Source organism: Oryza sativa, chromosome 8, assembly GCF_034140825.1.
Source record: "Oryza sativa Japonica Group chromosome 8, ASM3414082v1".
NCBI classification, from domain to species: Eukaryota; Viridiplantae; Streptophyta; class Magnoliopsida; order Poales; family Poaceae; genus Oryza; species Oryza sativa.
Window position 1 is genome coordinate 131,015 of NC_089042.1, and position 7,761 is coordinate 138,775.

The window sequence follows — 7,761 nt, forward strand, 5'->3', positions numbered from 1 at the left end:
CCCTTAACATAAAATGGACGGTCAGCTACCCAAGTAGCAGTAGTGTAGTACCCAACTTGTGTCCCTCTTAAAGTCTTGAATAACATGAATGACGAAGTAGAAGAGCACAAACAGCTCAGGCACTCCACTCCAATCCAATCCGATCCGATCATGACCTGTGTTTGTTTTACTTGTTGTTAAGCCTAGTAAGCCTGACTCTGTTTTGCTGTCATGTTTCTTTTCCCCCCTCTATATTAATCTTATATTCTTATGTTACTGTACTTAATCAATAATGTCCACTGTCTCGTCTTGGCATCTATAAAGTTTAATCTCCACCTTAAAACTTGTTTTGCAAAACCCCTACCAGTTTGTATGACATGCTTGTGGGAGCTTAAGATTCTAAGAAGCAGTTAATTGGTAGTCAACTCGATGGCTATGGTTTGAATGGAAAGAAGACTCAAAACCTTGGATTAACATGCAAACGCCGTGTGATGAAACTGATACAACGCTCTTTAGAGCAGGCACTTCTATTTCAATTGGAAATGGCAAGAAGATCAAGTTTTGGATGGATAACTGGCTGGAAGGAAGATCGCCTAAGGAGTGCTCTATTTTTTGACTGGCAAAGGGAAAGTCAAATTGCCTAATTAAAGATGGACTTGGAGAATAACCATTGGTTAAGTTTGCTGAATCAAATTACTTCGCTGGAAGAGATTGAGGAATTGATTCAGTTAGGCTCTCGACTACAAGAGGTAGCACTTGTAATCTCGACTACAAGAGGTAGCACTCTTATAAGACTGCCCCAATGATATCTTGTGGAAATGAACGGAAAATGGACAATATTCAGCAAAGAGTGCATACTTAGCGCAATTTCAGGGTTCTATCACCCATGCTTCTTTCGATCCAATATGGACAATACAAGCTAAACCGAAGCAGAGATTTTTTGGATGGATTTTACTTCATCAAAAGGCTCTAACTGCAGAGAATCTTCTTAAAAGACGATGGCCTTGTGATTGGATATGTTGCCTTTATTGCACAAGCACTTTTGAAGATAATTGCCGTTTAGCTAAGGAATGCCCCTTCTCAATAGCAGTGTGGGGCAAAATCTACCAATGGCAGGGACATAGTAACATTCCACAACAATAGACAACGAATTCCCATGCGGAGTGGTGGAATATGTTATGCCAAATCTCACCATCATCTAGAAGAAAGAAGATTCTTGGAGACTTGATTATTATATGGTGGAATATATGGATTGAGCGTAATCGAAGGATTTTTCAACAGATTTAGAAGACTGAAAATCAGGTGGCTTCTTTGACTCAGGAAAATATAAACCAAATAAGCCTCTCGAGAAGACCTTTTTAATGGGTTTTGTAGGACAATGTGTCCTTGTAAGATGTATTTAGTTGTCTTAATTCTGTTCTGTAAGGTCTATTGAATTTGTAATGTAAGCTTCTCGGCCCTTTTCTAATATATTCGGCAAATCTTTTGCCTCAATACTTGAATTAAGAAAATATGCAATGTTGATGCTAGCATATGGTTTGATCTATAAATGCTCTATATATATATATGCTTTATATGCTTTATTGACTTGTTATTTCTCAAATAGCTTTAATTGCTCATTGTGAAAAAGAGAATAAAAATATAAAAAAATGAATACCGAATCTTTGGAAACAGTCTTGACGACAAGGACATATTCGATGTGAGCAAAATAATGGGTACCGAATCCCTGGAAACAGTCTTGACGACAGGGACGTACCCGGAATAAAAGAGAAAAATATGAGCAAAAAGGCTCAAGAAAAGAAAAAGTTAAAACAAATTCTCTTGGTTATTCTGTGCTAAAGGTTATTTGAGAAAGAGTGATAAATGCAATAGGTATATGTGTTTAGTGTTTATTCTTCAACCTATGTGCTTGTTAAGATGTTGCATTATAAATTGTATGAAATCATGAATTTTGATTGTTGATTCAAGCTTAATTGTAAAATCTTTGGTTCATGGCTATACTTTAATGCATGCTTGTTCTGTTATAGATGGGTTCATCTTCTTTTTATTGCAATACATGACTTGATATGCTATATGTATGCTAAGCTCTTGAACATTAATGAACATAATTCCTATGCTTGATGAAATCATTGTCAAAAGGGGAAGAAGTACTGTGAAAATTTTTGGACAGGTGAATTTTTGGAGAGTTGTTGAGAAGAGCATGTTTTTGGTTCAATTGGGAATTCCTTTCTTTTAAAAAGGGGGAGAAGTTTTCTTTTCGATTTTTGAGCACGATGTGTACATTTGTACGAAGTGTGCTTTTTACCACTTTTGTTTTTATTTTTCCGAACAACAAAACATTTTTTATGAGTTTGCTAATGTGTTCATCAAGGGGGAGATTGTAAAATCAAAGGTGTTTTTGGTTATTATTATGTGATGAACAATTGGGCATTAGAGATTATTGGTTTTGTTATTTGGAATTTATTTACGAAGTGGTTTTGGAGATGACTGGATTTCACAGGTGAATCGTAGGTTCATTATTTCATGTGACCGGTCAGACCGGGCAGGTGTTGCCGGTCAGACCGGTGGTGTTCGAGCGGTCGGACCGGCCAGCCCGCGGTCTGACCGGCCGACACTGTGTCGGTTTCGGTTTCGGGTTGTTTATTTGAATATCCGAGTTTATTTCATGATTATGACTTCTAGATGGATACTATACGTATGTAATACTATTGTTTGCTACTAATGAGTCAAGTTGGAGATAGCTTGGACTTGGAATATGGTTTCTTTGTTTGTTCCATGTGTAGGTGACTCGATGTCTCGGGAGAGTATTTGCGGTGATGGACCGGGAGTCGGCTTGGGGATAAGACGATGTCCGTGGTGGTCAGAGATCATGCGGGATACTTAGGCTAGAGTTGATGCACGTGGTTGATGGAGATTCCATATGGCATATGATGGAGGTATTGTGTGCGTATGGGATGCAGAGTTGAATTTGGAAGGAATCCAAATTTGGTACGATTGGTTATGTAAAGCTTCTTTCTTGTACTAGAGGGTTTCCTAAGGTGTTTAGGACTCCTAGTATGAGTTTGGTTCGTGGCTTTAGACTGCCTACCTCATGTATAAATAGAAGGGGAGCGTGAGGCTTCCCGGTATCGCTTTTCAGAGCAATAGAGTTGAGTTTTGAGTTAGGGTTTCGAGTTTAGTTGAAATTTTATAAGGAGTGCTGTTGGTGTACTTTGTAAACACAGAGAGAATCAATAAAGTTGTCATCTACTTTAAGAGTTCTTCGATTTGTGTTTCACCGGGTTTCGGCGGTCTAATCGGCAACTCACCAGCGGTCAGACCGGCGGCATTGCGGCGGTCAGATTGGCGGGAGCACGGCGGTCAGACCAGCGGCGGCGACAACGAGTGGCAAGCCATCTCGGTGGTTAGACCGGTAGATCAACACCGGTCACACCGGCTGCTACGCTTCGGTCAGACCGGCTAATCTACTTCGGTCAGACCGATCTCATCGAAATTGAGGGTAACTTTTACTTCCGCTAAAAGTTTTCGGTTTTTGGGTATACCAACCATTCACCCCCCTCTGGTTGGCCTAGTTCTTGTGTTTCGATCCTACATAATACACAAGTGAAAGGTTAGTATTAAAGACATCAAATTTACTGGATGACCTTTCTGTCACAAAACAGAGAACTTATGCACAGAGAACTTATGCGCCTTGTGCTAATAACTTATGCGCCTCAAGAATTGAACAAGCCATAGCACAGCAACTAACACATGTAGGATGTCTGTACTTCACATAAGAGACAAGCCTAGTCCATTATTTTAAAACTACACGCTAAAGTTAATTAGCTGATGTCTAGTCTCTTTTCAGTTGTAGACATTTGTAATTTCCAGTGGGAAAATGAATTTCATCCAATCTTAAAGGCATATCTCAAAATTTTAACTTAATTAGATGCAGTAAAACTTATTTTGTTTGGTGTGCAATGCGTATTAGTTTGTTCCGAAAATAGTTCTAAAAAATAAAAAATTAAAGTAATGTATTCTCTACTGTTAATTGAGTATTTATTATATCTCTTTTTCGTGAAGAAATCTCGACAAACTTTCATTGGTAATAAATATATATTTTTACCATTCTGCTAGCCCTCTCTTTAATTGCTTCATATATATGCAATTTGTTATGCATGTGAATCAATAAAGATAGAAAAATTCTTTAAAAAATATTTATTGTATTCTGAATTTAGTGATTGAGTGATTCTTAATTCGACTTTGTATTCAAATCAAATTACTTTATTCTAAATTGTCTTTTTAGGGATTTTAAATTGCGCTTAATCTCATATCGTGTTGTATTTGATCTCTTCTTTTAATACTTATTTTATTATTCCAAATTTTAGATATTTATAACTTATACTTTTATAGGGACTCTTGATATTTTATATTCTACATGGAATCTTGTTATTTTTTTATAGTTTTAGTGTTTTTTATTTTTTGTTTGTGTATTTTAATCAAATTGCTTGTTTTATATTTTTGTTTTGAATTTAATTACAAACTCCTTGTGGTGATCCGCCTGTCACCATCAGCCTCGCGGATCATTGTTGACCTCCTCATCAGTGAGCCTCTTTTGATACATTGGACATGACGTGGCGGGGCTCGGTGGCAAAGATGAAGCTGTTTTCTAGTCCTTGTCGAAGACATGGAACGTCTCCCTCTGCTCCCCTCCTCTTAGTCCTTGTCCTTCATCTAATCATTTAGTGCGCTATTAGGTCCAGGAACTTGTAGAAGTTGATGATGCCACCTCGCTAATAATGTCTTGTAGCTCCGCCTTCGTCGGGATCAGGCCCAGAGTGTGCATTCTGGTTCCAAGCTTCTTTGGTGGTGATTGAACTTGGACTTTAGACCCACACATTTGAATTCATTCATCATTTTCGAAGTGCTATTTTGCTCAAATATTTGTAGTCAGAATAGCAATATTATCTAACTTATATATAGTAAATATGTGCAATATGGGTCTTGAATTTAATTATAAATAACACAAAAAGTCAAATAAACTGAGAAAAGTACATGTAACTTGAGAGTCATGATCATTTAGCTATTATTATTTTTCTATATATTATGTGCTAGGTAGAAAATAGGAAAAGTTATCTTAAAAGTAGGATATGAGAATTGGATCCTAGAGATGAGTAGGACGGTGGAGGTATGTACGTACATGCATGCTCACATACGGTAGGGGTGGAGGTGGGGGTACCGGATTTATTTTTGTGAGATGTAGCAGTTATAATTATTGGATCTACCTATTTAAAGGAAAATCAATGGTTTGATTTTTTTTATCATAATTTCTAGGAACTTTTAATTTATTTGAGCACTACATGGCATCTCATGAGTGTTTGTAGAAAACCATGTGACAGTTTAAGAGGATCTATAGGGAGTTTAATGAATTTTTAAGTATATAATAGATAGTTAATATAGCATTTGTTGGTTCTTTATGTACTGAACTGCTCGCTAGAAAATATGGATAAGAAAGTGAGCATGAGAGATAATAGGAGATCATTTACGATGGCATGATATATGTTACTTTTTGTAATATTTTATTACTATTTAGTTGTGATAAAGGGGTTTATGTCAAATGATATGTTTCTTATATATGTACATACCAAAATATGGTAAACATAGTTCAAATTAAAATCGAATATATTATAAGATATTCTAATTATTTAGTTGTTGTGTTTTTTTATATACAAAATTTTGCTATCATAAATGGAAGGAAGAAGAGAGGGGTGGGGAGACATACGTACTTTAGATGTACGTACATGTTAGGAGATGAGGGACCTATAGGGAGAGGTGTGGACGTGCGTGACATTTGTTTTTTACATATATAGATCTAATGGTGTGTAAAGAGAAAATAAATGGTACGATGTTTTTCTTTTTTTTTCTTGGAATTTCTTAGATTTCTCTAATTTATCAGAGCGCCACGTGGCGGCTCAGGAGCGTTTGTAGGAGCCACATGGTGGCTTAAAAGCATTTCTAAGAAGTTTAATAGACTTACTCGTACGATGTCTATTTGTAGGGATTTTTTTTCATAAAGATAAAAAAAGAAGAAAGAAACAAAGAGAAAAAAAAAGAAGGGGTGATAGGGAGCGTACAATACGCATCCTGCACGGAGGTAGGGACGACAGGGGTTTTTTTTCTTTAAAGATAATCTAACGATCTAAAATAATGGGCCCACCTGTTTAAGTGAAAATCAATGGTCAGATTTCCCTATTTTATTAGAATGCCACGTGGCGACTCGGGAGTATTTTTAGGATGCCACGTGGCGGCTTGAGAGTGTTTGTAGGAAGTTTAATGGACTTTTAGTATATAATAATAATAGATAGATTTCGTATTTCAATATGGATACTTGACTTATTTTGTTTGGTGTGCAAATTAGAATACCAATTTCGTATTTCAATATGGATACTCAATATCAAGGTACCAGGTATATACTTAGGATTCTTCTTAATTATCTTAATATTGATATCATCTGCAGCAATTTTAATTGGTCTATTTTGACTTAGATCATCATGACTACAGAAACAATCTTCTGAAACGGCTAAAACACATTTTCATAGGCAGGTGTAGCAATCGCATAGCCTCAGGTGTCTAAAAAATAGGAATTTTTCCATGGTATGCTGCCCGACTACGTAAAGAATTTTCGGCAAAAAAAAATTCCAAAAAGATCCTAGAAACCCTAGCTCGGGAGTATCCTTCCGCTGTTGCCGTCTATGTGGGAGGGGGAAGAGGCTACCACTGGATATGCCCCTCCTGTTGCCACCGCCAGCAGATCCGTATGCGAGAGAGGTGGAGAGACCTCTACATCCTCACGGTAGGGGGAGAGGTCGCCGGATCCGCCCCTCTCTTTACCATTTCGACGGATCTACAATTGAAGTAAAGTAAAGTAGAGGAATAAAGAAGAGAAGAAAATAAAAGAGATAGAAGGATGTTCGGCCGGTTGAGTGGAAAAATTTGTCCGCGTTTGAAAATAACCTTATTTTCATTCGCAAACGGGTTTTTACTGGACACCTCAAATCTTTTTACATAAATGTCACATTTTAGCTTGTTTTAAAAGTTAGGGTGTCTGTAAAAAAATATTTTTTTATAGTGCATACTATAAACAACTAACAACTGTGTCCGGAAACAACCTCTGTAGACGAAACCATTAGTTTAAGTTTAACAATACAACATGTATTAAATAACAGGGAATCATGAGGAAATCAGGAATCCTGTTTATTCCTGTTGTCTGCTAGCTGGAGAGCTGAACGAATATTTTCTGGTTCATCATTTTCTCTCTCACACACTCTCCCCTTTTGGTTTCAATCATTTGCATTCTCTTGGAGTGAGCTTCTATTTGGTTCTATTCAACTGTTAGGAAAAAGAGTTTTTTAAAATAGGCTGTTAGGGAAAAAAAAACAGTTTTGGCGCATCTGTTTCGATTTAATGTTGGATCAGATATATGCAAACGCTACTCGCTTGAATATTCAGATAGCCTTGTATATATCCTAGAGCTAGCGGTTGAACCGGCCGGCTCATCTATTTTGTCCATCTCTGAAGACAGAATCCAAGACTGCAGTGGATTGGCTGTTACACATACCACACAAACACAGTACTAGGATTCTCGGTATGTCTATATATTTGCAGCTTTTATCGTTTTCCCTTTCTTCCCCATCCTCACATACATACAAATCAAATGGTAGAAAGGATTGAGCAGACAATTATAATACAGGCATGAACGTAACACTGCTGCAAATTTCTAGCTTAATCTGCATGCCCTGCTTA